This window comes from Acinonyx jubatus, chromosome D2, assembly GCF_027475565.1.
Source record: "Acinonyx jubatus isolate Ajub_Pintada_27869175 chromosome D2, VMU_Ajub_asm_v1.0, whole genome shotgun sequence".
Taxonomy (NCBI): Eukaryota; Metazoa; Chordata; class Mammalia; order Carnivora; family Felidae; genus Acinonyx; species Acinonyx jubatus.
Window position 1 is genome coordinate 53,518,748 of NC_069393.1, and position 17,706 is coordinate 53,536,453.

The window sequence follows — 17,706 nt, forward strand, 5'->3', positions numbered from 1 at the left end:
CCCCTATCCTATTGGTCCTTCTAGGCTCTGCCCAAGACCCATCCATGAGGACACTTCCCCAGACCTCCACAGCCCACAGCAGTCTCTGATTCCTCTGCACACAGCCACCACTACACAGTTAAAGGCCTAAGCCTGGTGTCCTCTTAGCCTCGTGTTGTCACTGTACTTACTGCCTGAGCTGTACGGGCTTTACCTCATCACCAAACCGCAAAGGGCCACCCAACTTGGCCATGTTCCTTCCACCTCCAACCTCAGCCTGGCATTCATTCCACAAATATTATCTGAGTGACTCTAATGTGCCAGAGAGTCCTTGTCCTTGTTCTTAAAACCCTTCTTACCCTTCAAGCACATCTTAAATGCCACCTGCTCTGTGAATCCTTCCCCAACCTCCCGCTGTTGCCCGCCCCCCCTCCCCCTGCAAAGGAGTCTTCATCTCTCTGCTCACCTTAGGACCTCCTGGTCGTCCTCCAGCCAATCTCCCTGCCTCCCCCATGTCCTCCCTAGATCCAGACCTTTTTTTCCTTACCCATGGCTAGGCCTCCTACAATATCCTATACCAAGAAGATGCTCAATGAATAGCTTTCACAGTGAACTGAACGAAACAAAATCTGCCCAGTTCTCTGGCCAGTCTGGGCTCCTGGGTGGCCCCAAGCTCTGTATATCCAAGTGACCTCTTACTGTTCTTCCAAGACTGGATTTGGGCCCAGACTGAATCAAATGACCTCTTATCATTCTTTTAAAATTAGGTTTTCCTCTTTAATTACACCTTATCTAACCACATTCTATGTGGATTCTAATTACATAATTACTTCAAGCTCTGGGACTTCAGAGAAAGAAAGAAGGAAAGAAGGAAAGAAGGAAGGAAGGAAGGAAGGAAAGAAAGAAAGAAAGAAAGAAAGAAAGAAAGAAAGAAAGAAAGAAAGGAAAGAAGGAGTGTGTATGATTACATAGGTAAGTAAACACATCAAATATGCATATTTATATATACCATATATCATTTTTCTGTTCATATACAATTTTGTAACCCAGAAAACACAGCCCATGGAGGTGTCTGAATCACATTAAGGTAAAAAATCTCACTGGGTAGGAGGAGATGAAGGAGAACTTCATGGAGAGCCTAACCCTGAGATGGGCTTTGAAAGGGGCTTGAAGTCAGTTGCCAGCCCTCCCCCCTGCCCTTTTGCAATGAAGAGGGGGGTGCGTGTTTGGGCACAGTGGACTTTGAAAGCATGATCCCCCTGGACCCAAATACCCACCTTCTCTGAATCCAGGCTCTCACTGGACTCTCTTCCCTTGGGGTACGTGTGCACACTTCTCTCCCTAAGTCCACCCTGCAGGCAGGGGCCCTATCTCTTCCATCTTGGTATTCGCAATCCTCAGTCCCTCCCCAAACCAGTAGGGGCATCTAGCAGACCCTCCCCCCACCTTATATTCCCACCTTATTAAAGTATTGACCTCTGCCACTACACTAAGCCTTCTCATGCCACCCTTTGCATGTTCTGGTGCCCCTGCCTTTATCAGGAATGCCCTTCTCTTCCAGCTCCCCCCACCTCCACGGTGGCCTCCACTGCAGCTGGTACTTGCCCTAATTTAGTGTTTATCACACCTGGGCACAAAAACCCTTTCATGTGCCTACCTCTCCCTTCAGACCAGTGGCCACCAAGCTTTTTGATCACACTTTCCTGTTAGTAAAATAGCTTTGAGCATATTTACTTATAAGTTAATTATAAAATCTGTACTACTATAAATAGGCAAGCTACATCTTTCTTATATTTGAATTGAAGAATAAATAGAACTTTAGCTGATGTTTTCTTCCTGCCACTCAATCGATCTCTTGAGAGCTCACCCACTGCTCTAGATTAGGAACAACGTGAGGACAGCAGGGGTGTTTTGTTCTCTTTGTATTCCCAGAATCTGCTACAGAACCCAAAACTTCGTAAATGAATTAACTGACACTCAGAGAGTGAGCCCCTTCTGTGGGCCAGGCACATGCTGGGCTCTGGGGACAAAATGTAGATGAGAAACAGCCCTGGCCACTGTCATCATAGATCCTATAGACTTCTGGGGCGGGGGGGTGGGGGGGGAGGGGGGGAGGGGGGCAGACAAACAATGATTTTCCAAACAAGTCTAACAAAGCAGCCGAGACAGATGCTGTGAAGAATGTTCTGTCCAGAACCACTGAATCATGAAAGCCTCCAACAGGAAGCTTTAACCTGCTCCAGAGGACTGCAGAAGGCTTCCCCGGCAACATGCTCCTGCAGGTGACATCTGAGGATGACCAGAGCTACCTAGGCAAAGGGAGGAAAGAACACTCCAGGCAAAGAAAATTGCACAGGCAGAAGTCCAAAGGCTGGATGGAGAAGCGTAAGTGCCAGGGACTAACAGGCCAATAAAACAAAATGAATGAATGAGCCCCAAAGGATGGCGAGTTCTCTTCCCCATTACTCCTCCCTACTTATCAAAACAGACCCTAGCTACCAATCTCTGAAGGGGTTGCTCAGTCCCAATACTGTCCAGCCTCTGGGCCAAGCAGGCAGGTGGTGTAGGCCTCCCAGTCGGTCCTGCCAGCAGTGGGGTCCCCGCCCCTTCTGAGGAGCCCCAAAGCCCTAGGAAGACACTCTTGAAAACCATGCATGTTGCCATGGGCACCACCAATCAAAGACTCCTAGGCAGTTTAATTTTTTAAAGAGAGTGTTAAATATTTTACATCTTCTAACAGCACTGTTTCTTTCTTGCAACAATGGAAAGGAACACCCAGAAAAAATACCAATCTGCAAGACAGCCCAAGGAGGTGCACACACTGCCATCAAGGGTAACCTCTGGATTTCCTGGTCGCCCCAGTATATTTTCCTGGAGGGAACAACCTGGGGAGTCCAGAACCACAGCCACAAAACCCCTTCTCTACTGGAGCTCCTTTGACCCCAGGAAGGGAAAATTATTCACAACGATGCTTCAGGTGAGTGTTGAAATAGCCCACGACCTTAATAATTCAAGACAAAACCAAGACCGTAGATTGTAACGTAGGCTGGCGGGCTGCGGGGCCTCCTCCTGCAGCTGTCTTCAAGAGGAGCCGTATCTTCTATCAGCGCTCAGACATGACTAACATTTCCCAGTTCCTGGGGGGCCTCGCCCCCTCACACCTGCCAGTGTTGGCTCAGTAATGCACCATATTCAACATAAAGGTCCCACAAAGCAAACACAAAACCGTCTTAAAAGGCCTGAGACTGTCTTGGCCCAGGCTCGCAGGCCTGGCAACCTGTCAGCAGCCACCATCCAGCCCTGCTTAGGCCCTCGGCCCTCCCAAGTCCCAGATCTCTCCAGCTACTCTATTTTCCATCCCTGGTTGAGAGTTTTCTTTCTTGGGAGACACTATTCATTTTGTCCTGCTTAAAGCAGCCCAGTTCCTACTTTTGCCTTGGCTTCTCTACCCAGATCCCTGGCCTGCTCTCAAGCCCACTGCCCAGACCCCCGGGGGCAGTGACAGATCTCCTAGCTCCAGTTCTGGCCTGTCTCACCTCCCCACTGGCTGCAGGAACCTCTCCTATCTCCAGGCTGCTGTGCGCACCGTCTATAAAAAGAGGCGCAAGCACAGAAGGGGCGGCAGTGTATATGTTACAGGAGCCTGGGAAAGACTCCCAAACATCAACATAACACGAAAATGTTTACATTGTCCCCCTCGATTTATCATAAATAGCTACAACCCCTGACCATCATTCTGTGCTCACAGGAAGCAGTCACCCAACACTGGCTCTGCCCCCACTAAAGACAAACTCTACATGGAGAAAAGCAATCTGCAAATGAATTATCTATTTATGCGTCAGCCTAGGAAACTGCTCCTAGGCACAGCCGCCAGGCTCCACACAAAGGGAAACTGTTTGGATTTCAAAAGATATGTCCTTGTGACCCTTGACACTGGGAAACAAAATTCCAAGGCTGGCCTACAATCTGCTGTTAATAATCGATGCATAAGGCATGATAAAAATGAGTATGAGTTTGCGCATTGACATGAGGACAATTCCGGGATCTTCTAGGCACCCATTCCTGTCACAGCGGCTCTGAGCTAGAACATGATCCATGAATGGTGGAAAGCCGAGGCACAAACGAGAAGGAGACTGGCAGAGCCAATCTTACAGGTTAAGGCACAAGTACTCAGTACCCCTGATCATTGGTCCTCAGGCAGCATGTTTATGCCACGTTGAGAATCCAGGTGGCCAGGAACAGTCTCCACACAGGTCAGTCCTGGGTCCACCATCACTGGCCACCTGACTCCAGGTCTGTCACCGGCCCTGCTCTACTACCTGCCCTATGTGCCTCGCTTGGGTGAAGTGAGATGCCATGTGGGACATGCACGTCTAGAGCACAGTCACAACCCCCACGCCCATGCACTCCATCACACTAAAACCTTCCTACTTCAAAACCGAAACAAACTGCCGAATACCTGCTGGGGAAGACAAGGGCCCTGAGCTCCTGGTGTTGAGGAGGAACCACCCCCCCCCCCCCCACACACACACACAAGGAGGGCAGGGGCCATGTCTACATGTTCACCAATACCTGTTCAAAGGATGAAATGAGTCCGTGGCTATTAAAGCATTTAAAGTTCCACGTGCAAGCAGGGATGCACCTATGAAATGGGGCACCCTCCCAGCCCTGGGGCTAGCATCAGAGCTCTCTTTCTCCTCATTCAGCAAAACAGGGCACTTGGAGCCGCACCATGCCATACCAGATGGACCTGCTTGAAAGAGTGAGCAAATCGCCAAGCGACAGAAACCTCAAAGAAAAGCCAGGATCCAACTGCCAAATGACCCAGGATCTGTCCCTTCTCTCTGCCTCTGGCACATCTCCCTGCTCCATGGGGATGATGGCAAATGTCTGCAACTTCACCCCTCCGAGGTAGAAATACAGTAGGGGGAGAAGCAATGTTTGGGGACAGGAGAAAGGGCCATGGGTAGAAGCAGACCAGGAGGAAAGGGACATCAAAGGGATCCTTGTTCAAAAGTCAGCAATGAGAACTGGGACTCAGAGGGCTTTGTCAACATGCTGGCATTTTTATATCAGCTCTCATGCCCAGAGCAGCTCGTGGCTTAGAAACATTCAGTTCTGTGTCCCTCTCCAGGTGGTTGGTCAACTCTGCAAACACAGCCCCGCCTGCCAATGTTCTTTTTTCCACTTTTTGGTCTCCCATTTGAAAATGTCTCCTTGAGGGGTGTCTGGGTGGCTCAGTCAGTTGAGTGTCCGACTTCAGCTCAGGTCATGATCTCATGGTTTGTGAGATCGAGCCCCACATCAGGCTCGCTGCTGTCAGTGCAGAACCTGCTTCAGATACTCTGTTTCCCCTCTCTCTCTCTGCCCCTCCCCAGCTCACATGTGCGTGCTCTCTCTCAAAAATAAATAAACATTAAAAAATAACAATAATAATAAAACAACATAAATTTAAAAAAAGAAAATGCTTCCTTGACTCCGCCAATAACTTCTATCCACCTTCTCATTCTCAACCTAGCAAGCAGAACGTGTCAGGCACAGTTCTAAAGATTTGCATTATTGGATCACCCACAATGCCATGAGGTAGGTACTTTCTCCATTTTACAGGCAAAGCACCTGAGGCACAGATTAGTAACTTGCTCTAGGAAGCGACAGAGCCAGAATGTGAGCTCAGGCAGCCTGAGTGCAGAGACCACGCCCTCAGTCAGTCCACTCCCCACCTCACTTCCCAGCAAGAAGAGCCACGCTCCAAGAGAAGAGATCTGTTCCCAGCTCAGGCCCATCCTGCTACAGGACCTTAAACAAACAGCTTTTCTGTGCATCAGCTGCCCCAACTGTGAAACAAGGCTAATCGCAGACGGTCTAAAAACACAGAATCTTAGCTCTGCAGGCCAGCACAGGCTGCCTAAGAGAACTTGTTGAGGTGAAGGGAACATACCGTATCTGTGCTGTCCACAAGGCAGCCACTAGTCACGTGTGTCTACTGAGCATTGGAAATGAGGCTTCTGTGAATGAGAAACTCAATTTTCTTTTATTTTTAAAGATTTTTTTTTTAAGTCATCTCTGCACCCAGCATGGGGCTCAAACTCACAATCCTGAGATCAAGAGTCGCATACTCCACTGACTGAGCCAGCCAGGCGCCCCAAGAAACTGAATTTTAAACTGTATTTTATTTTAATTAATTTAAACATAGGTAGCCATATATGGCTAGTGGCTACCACACTAGACAGTTCAGCTGTAGTCTATAAATTCTACGAAGGCAGCTGCTGGTTCTCTGTGGTCACCACTGTATTTCCAGAGCCCAGCACAGACCCCGGTCTGTGGCTGGTGCTCAGTGATTCTTTGTTGAACAACTCAAAAGCAAAGAACTTTTTAGGTGCTCTAATGCAACTTCATCTCCTGCCCAGGGACTGACTTTCCAGGTTCCCTGGTCAACAGACATCCAACCTTGGCTTGATAAGGAGCTCAGGGCTTCCCAAATGCAGTACAGCAAGGAATGGCTCTTGTGATAGAAAGTGCTTCTATCAAGCCAAATTTATCTCCCTAAAATTTCAACTTACTAGTCCTGGCACATTAGCTCACAGGTTTAGGAAAACCAAAATAAATGATGAAAAAGCACTTAAGTATTTGTAAGCACTACAAACACAGGATTAGGTCTGTAATTCACTTTCTTAGTTAAGATGGATCTGATCTCAACTCGTAACAGTATGAGGCCGATTAAACAAATACGTGACTGTGATCTACTTGGAGGAAACAATCCTCTAGTGTCAGGGCTGTGGTACAGAACTGCTATGGCTGCTGACTCTACCATCATTGCACTTGACATCTGAGCACCCTGCTCCAAAAGTGAGTCGAGGAGTGTGCAGCTGGACTCCCAAAAAGTGAGTCCTCATTCTCCAAGCAGGGTCTGGGAACTCTGGCAGAGCGACTCACATTTTCTTATGTCCTTGATGTACACTAAGTGGAAAAGCCTAACGTGTACCATACACCTGCTATGCACCAAGGATGATATCAGACACAAAGAGGACTACGATGTGGCCCTCACAAGGAGCCCAGTCTACAAAGAGTGAGAGGTCAAGTTTGCAGAGCACGGACTGCGCAAGGCACCGAACTACCATCAGGATAAAGACATATAAGCCAAACACAGTCAATCCAGTGTGACAAATGTCATAACGGATATATATACAAAACACTGACCTGGCTGCCTTAGAAGACATACCTGGAAGGATCTTAGCACCATGTGTTGACACAGCAGGTATTCAGTGCAGTGAATGGAATCAAATCTTGACCAATAGCTCATTTTAAGGCTGGGGAAACCAAGACCCAGACAGGTTAAGTGACTTCTAAAGGTGACTCAGGTCATTAGTGATAAGCCTAGAGACAGCATCTGAGTCTCGTCGCTCTCTAGCCCAAAAGCCTACAACGCTGTCTCATGGTGCTCCCTACCCTACACAGCAGAGGGAGAATGGCAGGATCTGTTGCCAGTTACTACGTCTACTTCAGAATAAACAACGGATTTATCTTTGTAAGATTGTATGTTTGGGACTCTCTTGAAATCTCATGACTAACAGTAGCCATACCATCTTAGAATGGTGTTCAATGGTGTTCAATCAGTTCAATCAGTTAACAAACATTTCTTGGGAATATATGATATATCAGGTACCAGTTTAAGGGCTTGGATAAAGAGATGAAACTTCTGGTCAAATCAGAGGATTAAAACACCCATATTTATCCCTGTTGTCTCCCAGAACCCCACCAGAAAAATTTGATTTTTAATGGAAAGGAAACAACAGCAGACAAGATACATCAACAAAACTCTGGAAGACAGAGAGCTGACCACCATGCAATAGCTGATTCAGGTTTCTGCTCTGCTAAGTACAAGCAGGGGAAGAAACCACTAAACAAGAAGGGACTAATGCCACAGAAACAGGAGAAGCCTCAGGAATTGGAGGCACCAAGGACTGAGAGGGGAGGGGACAGGGGCTAAAAAGAGACTGCTAAAAGTTGTTCAAGGAGCGATTCCAGCCCAGGGTCTCCCTGCCTGCAATCAGCTCAGTCTGATTTCCCTCCCTCAGGAAAAAGGTAGAGATTCACTGTTTAGGCAAACTACAAGAGAGACTCTGATTCAGACACAGCTGAGGGAGGGGAATAGCTGAGAGAGGAAGGCAGAGAAGGGGGCAACCTTCAGAAAAGGACAGAGGGAGTGAAAGTCTGCATACCAAACAGGGTACCCAGCCTCCTTTGCCATCAAGGCTCCCAGAATGCAGGACAACCAGGCTATTAAACCCCCAGGCAACATTCTTCTCCAGGAAAACCCAACATCCCCATGGAAAAGATCTATAGGCACTGACATTTAGGTGTCACCAGCAGGAAAAAAGCAGGCTCTCTTCTGGAACCCTACAAGGAAGTTAAGCCCCCTTCCTTGTCACACAGATGCCCAATCAGCATTTTAGTATTCACTCTTCAAATATAAATGGACAAGGAAGGCTCCTATGGGAAATTCAGTAACCAAAACAAGCAGGAAAAGGGGCTTGGAGGAAACAAAGACAAAGCAGGAAACAACAGAAAAACACCAAACAGAACAAAACAAAACAAACTCAAAAAACAAAAAACCTGGGGCACCTGGGTGGCTCAGTCGGTTAAGTGTCTGACTTTGGCTCAGGTCATGATCTCGCAGTTCATGGGCTTAAGCCCCACATTGGGTTCTGTGCTGACAGCTCAGAGCCTGGAGCCCACTTCGGATTCTGTGTCTCCCTCTCTCTCTATCCCACCCCCACTCGTGCTCTGTGTCTCTAGCTCTCAAAAATAAACATAAAAAGAATTTAAAAAAAAAACACACAAAACCCAACATAAGTGAATTTATTGCACCTATGAAACAAGATGCTATTAAAAAAAAAAAAATGACCACTAGAGAAGTAACTAGGGAGTTCTAGAAAGTAAACACGGAAGTGTGTTTCATGCAAAACCACGAAAACAAAATTTAAAAATTCAAAAGAGTTAAGGAAAAGCTGAAGATGTCTCTCAAAAAGTAAAATACGGGCACCTGGGTGGCTCAGTTAGTTAAGCATCTGGCTCTTGATTTCACCTCAGGTCATGATCTCATAGTTTGTGGGATCAAGCCCCATGCTGGGCTCCCTGCTGTGCATGGAGCCTTCTTGGGATTCTCTCTCTCCCTCTGCCCCTCCTCCCACCACATGTACACATGCACGTGTGCTTTCTCTCTCAAAATAAATAAATAAACTTTAAAAAAGGTAAAAAATAAAATGAAAAACAGGAAATAAAAGATTTAAAAATTGTAAACTCAACCCAGGACGTCCCATATCCAACTAATAGAAGAGTTCCAAAGACAAAAGAAGAAAGGAAATTATCAAAGAAAAGTATAAGAATATCTCCCAGGACTGAAGAATGTGAGTCTTCAGATCAAAACAGCACACCAAGGACCCAGCACAATAATTTTTAAAGCAAGAAAATTTACATTTAAAACTTTCAGTGAGAAAAAAGCAGGTTGCTCATAAGTAATCGAGAATCAGAATGGCCATCTGAATTCGTGCCATTAATATTGGAACCTAGAAGACAGAGGCGCAATGCTTTCAAAACTCTAAGAGACAATGGCTTTCAACCTAAAATTCTAGACAAATCAAACCACCAATCAAGTGTAAATATTGAACAAGGGTATTTCAGACATGCAAGTTTGAAGTGATCAACTTCCACAGACCCTCTCTTAGAACCTCCTGGAGGAATAAACCAAGAAAAAGGAAACATAGGATCCTGCCCAGGACAAGGTGAAGGAGCCCCCAGAATGAGTCATATCACAGGCCTAGAGGTCTATCAACCCAGAAAAGAGGAAAGGGATGGAGGCCTCTGGGAGGGAGGTCTCCAAGGGGAAAAACTGTAATAAAATGAAAAAGGAACATAGGTTATAAAAAAAAAAAAAAAAAAAAGATGCTCTGAAATGCTGTCAGAGACTCTTTGATAATTAGCAATAAGTACACAGAAAACTAAGTAAGTAGAAAAAAGAAGGCAATTACTAACAACAACAAAAAAAGATGTACAAGAAAGGAAATATCATTATAGCAGAACTACATGACTCAGCCATGAACACTATTTACATGGCCAAAATAACTGAAGCACTGACTATCAATGTAACTCCAAACTGTGATGTAACCACATCAGGAAAACAAGATGGAAGGGAAGGGATGTGTGTGGGGAAGGGACAGGAGGGGAGATGAGGGGAATAAGGGATCCTCTAATCCATGGTAGGACATCAAGGAATAACATCCAAACTGAACAATCAGGAAACAGCACTGTAAGCAGGAACTTACAAATATAATAGCAATATTAAGAGAAACAGTTAAAAGGGGTGGAGTGACTACGGTAAACAGAATAATGGCCCCTCAAAGATGAAGATGTTCATATCCTAATCCCCAAGCCTATAAACACGTTACATGGCAAAGGGGAATGGAATTCAGGTTGCTAATCAAGTGAATTTAAAGTAAGGAGATCACCCTAGATCATCCTAGATCACCAGGTGTGCCCAAAGTAATCACAAGTGTCCTTAAAAGTGGAAGAGGGAGGAAGAAGGGAGGCCGAGGAAGATGGTGAGGTGTTCAGAGTGATACAACAGGAAAAGGACTCAACCAGCCACTGCTGGCTCTGAGGGCAGAGGAAGGGGGCCAGGAGCCAAGGAATGCAGGCAGCTTCTAGAAGCTGGAAGACGCAAGCAAGGAAACAGATTCTTCCCAGAAGGTAATGCAGCCCTGCTACCACCTTTACTTTAGCCCAGTGAGAACCTCTTCAGACTTCTAACGAACGCAACCATAATAGAAATTTACTTTGCTTCAAGCCACTATGTTGGTGGTAATTTGGTACTGCAGCAATAGGAAATCACATTCAGTGACTGACTCTGGAGAGTAATCCTGGTATGAGGAGGGGTGACACAGCGTTTCATTAACATTGCAATGTTACTTGACTTTTAAAACTATATATGTGAATATGTATACGACTTTGATGTAAATTAAAACTGAATTTAAAGAGGGATAAAACACAGATTCTTTCTTGCCAGATCTCACAATCTGGTAGAAAAGACAGACAGGAATCAGCTACTGCTGAACACAGGAAAAAAAAAAAAAACCACCTCTTTCAGATGTGAGGAGAGTCTGAAAGGAGACCAAGGAGTCAGTCAGGCAAAGGGGAAAAAAGGCCTTCTGGTGAGGGAACACGCCCTGGTGTGAGAGAGAACCTGGTCTTTCGGGACATGGATGAGGTCTGAACGACTGGGACATCCAGTGGGTCTGGCAGAGCCAGCAGGGAGGGCTGGGGTGGGCAGCTCTCAACAGGTTTGATGCCTGCGCCCCACTGCTGGCTTCTTCAGCTGGGGTACAGGACCTGCTGTGCATAATTAAAATGTGCATGGGTGCATATCTGGGTGGCTCAGTGGGTTAACTATCTGACTCTTGCTTGATATCGGCTCAGGTCATGATCTCACAGTCATGAGATCGAGCCCCATGTCATGCTTGGTGCTGAGCATGGAGCCTGCTTGGGATTCTCTCTCTCTGCCTGCCTCTCTCTCTCTCAAAATAAATAAATAAACTTAAAAAAATAATACTAAAAATAAAATGGGCACGGACAAGTGAAGGCCCAAGAAAACAGCATTTTCCTGGACCATCAGTTGTACTCAACAGTAAAGCATTTCAAATACTTTTATACTAAAACCAACACAGACATATTATAGAGTAGAATACAAAACGCATGTGAATTTTTAACATATTAACTAGAGATTTCAAGGCAACCTCTTGCTTGCAAGGCCGGCGTTAGACGCTACACTACCTGCTGACCACTGAGTGCTAAAACTCCATCTTCTCTGTAATTAATCTGAGTCAGAAGAAAATTTTAAAGCTGTACAGCATGCATCCATCAAAGCACCTGGGACTTCATACCCACAACCTGTCAGTGGGTGCCTACACTCCCCTGGGTCCCAACCAAGATGAATCAGAAGGCTGAGAAGCAGCTCATTCTTTTCCAAAGAGGTGCCACTGACGGGGTAGGTCAGCTGAGGGAAACAAGGAAAAACCATCACACTGAATTCTCAGATGTACTCTCTTGGCCATAAGCCCACCCACCTCTCCAACTCTAAGCATTACCAGAATCACAGGCAAGAGCCCCAGCTTCGTCATCAGCACCCCCAACCTTTACAGTACAGGCCTCTATTGGAGAATACATTGCAGACACTCTTTCCATGGAAGGAAGTCAAGAAATAGGGCACATCTCTTGGGAGAGGGTGTCCCTTGTGTCCACAACACAGGGGTGGAAACTTTTTCTATTGTTGTAACTGTTTTTGTTGTAAAAACAATAGCCACATGACACTAAGCTGGGGATTTTTTTTCTATAAAGAGCCACTACTGACCACAGAAGAAAGGGGGAGGGGGGTCGGGGAGGAAAGGGGAGGCAGAAATCAATGAAAGGCCACACAGAAAGGAGTAAAAAGCAATTTAATTGGGTTTGGTTTGTTTGTTTTGTGTGTAAAACACATACCCGCACATTCAAAAAGAATGAACTCAACTGATTTTAAATTAAGAACAGAGAAGATTAAATTTTAATAACAGTAAATACACTAAAATACACTACAAAGCTACATTTTTTACAGTAAAGAAAGAATGGGGGAGGAGGGTAAGAAGACACAACAGGAGGAGACAGAAAGAAATGTATAGAGGAGGAAGATGTGGAGAAGGCAGATTGGGACGACAAAGAGACACGCAGACCCACACACCTAACCAAACACCAAAAGAGGGAACAACCCAAGGATCTACAGAGACACTTCGTAGGCCCAACGAACCAGCCAAAGTAAACTACACCATACAGGCCAGTTGTTGGCTTGGGCTATTATCACCTTTCATCCTTGCTTTTGAATGGCTACTGATCTGTTAACCACTGTTCACAACTCTTTAATTGCTCACTGAAATTCTGAGGCTTAGCTCAGATCCCAGGCCAGAAGCTCCCCTCACGTGAGCTACAGTTCAGTGAATCAGTCATCTCCAAGTTTGGCCTCTGAAAAGGGAGTACATGAAACACTATCTCGTAAAACATACAAAACACCAATGCAAGAGGAGAAAATGCTGCTTGAGTTGAAAAGAAATTCCACGGAAAACTTTTAGTTTTGCACGTAAAAAACAAAAACAAAAAAACCTGGGACTTCAGCAGAACTGGGTCCCACCTCAGCATTCTCCGGCATCACCATCAGCACACCTGACTTCCCACATGTTCAAGTTCTACCTGCCCGAGTGGTTCCAAAGGCCTCAGCTGACCCTAAAACAAAGCAGCCTCTACCACACTCTGCAGTCTACGGGTCAACAGGAGATCCTAACCCCAGCCTGGCCTCTCGTCCATCCACTCCCACCCCTGTCTACATCAAGCCTCTGCTCACTTACTTCACTCCAGGGGCTCAGGAGTCTGTTATCACAGCTGGCAGTTCCCTTTTCAGCATCATCCCTCTCTCCTTCAAGCTTGGGGTCTGTGTTTTCCCCTTCCCCACCTGACCTGCCCCCAACCTCTCCCTTCTTCAGCCCCTATTTCCTCCTTACTTTTGGCTATCCCATTTTAGAATCTCAGAGGAGGAGGGAGTTTAAGAGATAATCTAGAATACAGGACCTAGAATCTACCCCACCTGGGTTCCTGCCCTGGCTTTGCATCTTGCTACCTGTATGACTTTGGACAAATCACCAAACTCTCCTAATCTCTCAAATTCCTCAGTGAGGGGGGTGAAACCTGGCAATCACAGAGTTTTCTTCCAAAGCTCATGCTCTAAATATCTGAACACTCACCTGTATAACCATAAATAAAGCCGTGAGTGAAACACACACAGGAAAAGAGAACGAATTCTAGAAACTCCCCTTCCTTAGCATTCTGCCAATTCAAATCTCCCCAACCAACCACCCACTCAGACGGTGGGTGCCTCTCACTCAGTGGGTGCCTCTCACTCAGGGCCGTTCTAGCTCCTAATTATTTGCATACAGTAAAAACCTTCTGAGTTGTACTATTCAAGGAAAAGGCCAGTCTGAAGCCATCAGAAACCGAAGTCGTGGAATATTCTTTCATACCATTGAGCAATACTCTGAGTTTAACATCAGTTTAGCAAACAGAATAGAATCTTAAAATGCCCTCACAAACTGTACTTGTGAATCTAAGAACAGTAATGCTGTCAGGAACCCCTGGAAATGGTCTTCTCCAGAGCTTCCACTTTTTTCCAACAAGGATACAGGCCCAGAGAGTGGAAGCCACTAGCCCAAAGCCCAAAGCAGGTTAGTGGCCAGGATCAAAGCCAGCTGTCCTGCCTCTGGCCCAGACCTTCTCCACCAAAGCTTTTTGGAACCTTCTGTTTCCTTTTACAGAGACAGATTAAATCCTAAATTACCAGTGAGTGCCCTCTACAGCAAATCTATGTCCATGTCCAAGGAAGGGTCCAGAGCTAAATTTGAATGGCCATTACCAATGCTACCTAATAAAAGCCTTCTTTCCAGAACCCTGCCCATTCATACTCTGCAAAGAAAACCCCAGACTCTGCTATCTATATTCAACTCTATTTTAGGGAGGGGAAAAGAGAGGAGAGCTGAACAGTCCTTTGTTCTACCAGTAAGAAGCATCTGCTCGGCCTTTCCCAGAACTCCTACCTCGCCCCCCATTATTCCCAATCCCTTCAGAAAAGTTCACAGGAGCTCTCCAACTAGAAAGAAAGAAAGCAGGTCAGAGGAGGATGGGGCCAACAGGGGGTGGGGTCGAAGGGAAGATGACAATATCCTCCCATCTCTTTGCCCCACAGGGTAGAAAGCATTTCTTTTCAGTTGCTAATTCCCTGCTGGGAAGCCACCAGTGACAGTTCAACTCTGGGCCCTCCAGCTGAGACATGAGCTCTCTGCAACCCCAGGACAACTACCCTTTTCCTAACTGTCCCCTCTAACAGTGCCCTGAGCAAAGGTGCCAACAGACCCACCCTTCCCTGCCATCCCCTTAGGCCAAGAGCCTGAGACAGCAGAGCATGGCTGGCAAGGAGCTATTTAAGGCAGCATCAAGAGGGTGGGGCAGAAAACTGCTGGCAGCATCCTCTTCCCCCACCCCTCCCTCAAGCCAACACACACACACACACACACACACACACACACACACACACACACACACCCTCTTGTGGGCAGACAGCCATCTAGCTCACCTGTCTCTAAGGGCCGTAGATCTGGAGTCTCCAAATGTCCAGCGTGTGCTTTCTGTCATTGAAGCTGCTGTCCCCATCTGCTGCCCACCCCACTTTTAATCCACCCCTTCTCTTCAGTCACCACCAAGCTACCTCTCCAATCAAAACCACACAATTGAATCTAAATAGAGGAGCTTGAAAACCAAGGAGAGTGGAGACAGACAAGCCATCCCTGGCCTCCACTTATGAGAAGAAAAGTGGCCGGGGGGGGGGGGGGGGGGGACGGGGGGGATGTCAGAGGCCCGACTGCTAGATAGGTTCCATGATGTCTCTAAACGAACCTCCCTCCTATTGACAGCGAAATCAATTCTGGCAATTTCAGCAGGCCCTGTGACAACAGGAGCATCCCAGCGCTCAGTTTAAAACAAAAATCCAAAGGCTCAGCCAGAACATACTGGGAAAACCCAGGGTCTGGATAAAAGGAGCCACGCTCAGTGGGATCCCTTCTGCTTTTATGTAGCAATGTAATAGCGTAATAAATTCTGTCTGCCTGAAGAAAGCATGCACTGGTGAATTTCAAAGCCATCTTACGACAGCGGATGCACGGGGATGCAGAATTCGACAGCATATTCCCCCATGAACGGTACATAATGACTTCAAGCCTCTTTCCCCCTCTATCTTGAATGGCGCTGCCGCGTATCAAGGAAGCCACATCGGAAAGCAGCCAGGTGGGAGCCGGGGATGCCCGGGGAATTCGGAGAAAGGAGTTGGCTTTCCGTCCATGTCGGTGATAAGCTGCCTAGCAAGATGCTGCCAGTCACTCTGGGGAATGAAGGAGCATGGGCGGATGGGCACGCACGGTGTTCCCAGACCCACACACGTACCCGCTCATTCAGGCGGGTCCTAGGCCAGACGGATCGTCCTAGCGCCCCTCCCGCCGCCCTCTCCTCCTGGGGGATGCTGATAAATGAACACACCTGCGATGCCTCCATCCTGCCGCTCGCTCCCTCCTTCTTCCTCTGGCTGCTGCAGAGGAGCCCCTCCTTGGTAGTTTCACTTTACAGCGCAAACCCACCCGGGCTTTGATGTCTCCTCCACCCACCCATATTGCAGCCAGCCTGAGGCAGGCGGACGTTCCCTCCTAGCAGAGGCCATGATCGCACGTACCCCCACCCACAAAAAATAAAACAAAACCTGAATCCCGGGAAGCCCCGCACCCTGGGGAACTTTCCTTGAGAAACTGAGGATCCACCCAGCAGGAAGGAAGGAGGGTTCGGCCAAGGGGGACCACGGTTTTCCCCGTGACCACGGGGGATGCTCTGGGGGAGGGCGTCCCCCAAGTCCTTCCAACAGCTGGCCCTTTAAACGCGCCTCCTCCTAGCGCGGAACAAAGGCGCCGCCCGCGGGGGCCGGGCCGCCGCACGCCCCCGGCGCCGCCGCCGCCGGTCGGGCGAGCGCGGGCGGGCGAGCGGGCGGCTGGCGCGGGCTTACCTTGCGGGTCTCCGGGCGGGCGGGCGGCGCGCGTCCTGCCCCACTCGCACTACACGCTGCAGTTGGCCCCGCTCTGTTTTTCTGGGACTCGCCGCTGACTTCACCGACACTTCGCGGCCGGCCAATGGGCTGAGGCGGCCGCCCCCTCATTAGCATGCGTCTGGAACCGTCCACTCCGGCAGCGCCGGGGCGGGGGGCGGGGTCAGGGGGCGGGGCCCGGCCCGGCCGTGACAGGAAGGGGCGTGTGCGCCAATGGGAGGCGAAGTAGGGCCCCGCCGCCCCGCCCCGCGGCATTGTGAGCCGAGAGCGCGGGCCCGCGGGTCTTCAGCAACACGGCGTGCGCGGTCCCAGTAACCCTTTACGTCCTGGTTGGCCGCTGGCTGGGCCCGACGCTGGCCCCGCGTGCCCTCTTGGTCCTTCAGAGGGCTCACCTGCGGGGAGCTGGGAAGGAACGTAGGCATAAAAATAACAGCTAACATGTCTTGAGTGCATATGTTGCTTAACCCCTGTGCCCAGTTTGCTCATCTGTAAAATGGTGTAACAGTAGGATGTAGTGAAGGTTAACATAGTTAACATATGTCAGCATTTAGATCAGTGCCTAGTCGTCGTGCTACATGAATGTTTGCTACTATCATAATTATACTCTGTACCAGCCAGTGTTTAATACTTCCTGGATATTTTCTCATTTGAACCTCAGAGTCATAAAAGAGGCACTGTCACTAATCCCTATTTTTACAAATGGGAAAACTGTTAACATTTAAGTGGCTTGCTCAAGGTCACACAGAAAGCATTGCAATCAGGATTTGAACCCAGGCTCTGAGATTTCATTTATAAAACACACATTCAGGGGTTCCATGGCAGGCATGTGCTGGGCCCTGGGGTTACCGTAGAAAACAGTGAAGCTTCCCCTCATGAAGCTTCCATTTCACTGAGGGAGACAAACAAGTGAAAAACTAAAATCCCCAGCAATGCGAAACATAGAGTGAACAGAATAAAACAGGGAAATGTGCAAGTGAAGAGAAGGGTACTTTGTTAGATTGAGTTCAGAGCTAACCCCT

The 17,706-nt window shown here is 47.8% G+C and overlaps 1 protein-coding gene across 50 annotated transcripts in view; it reads right to left on the minus strand.

Annotated features, from left to right (window-relative positions):
• SORBS1 (sorbin and SH3 domain containing 1) overlaps positions 1 to 16,802 on the minus strand; it is a 230,003-nt gene extending 213,201 nt beyond the window's left edge. For 13 of the 50 annotated variants that reach the window (XM_053207924.1, XM_053207934.1, XM_053207932.1 and 10 more), the window contains exon 1: positions 16,649 to 16,801. The gene's annotated coding sequence lies outside the window, so the exon portion shown is untranslated. Of the gene's footprint in view, positions 1 to 1,256; positions 7,162 to 16,648 lie in introns of those variants that run through there. The other 37 variants (XM_053207922.1, XM_053207918.1, XM_053207919.1 and 34 more) reach the window with 13 other exon arrangements.
• Between the last annotated feature and the right edge of the window lie 904 nt (positions 16,803 to 17,706).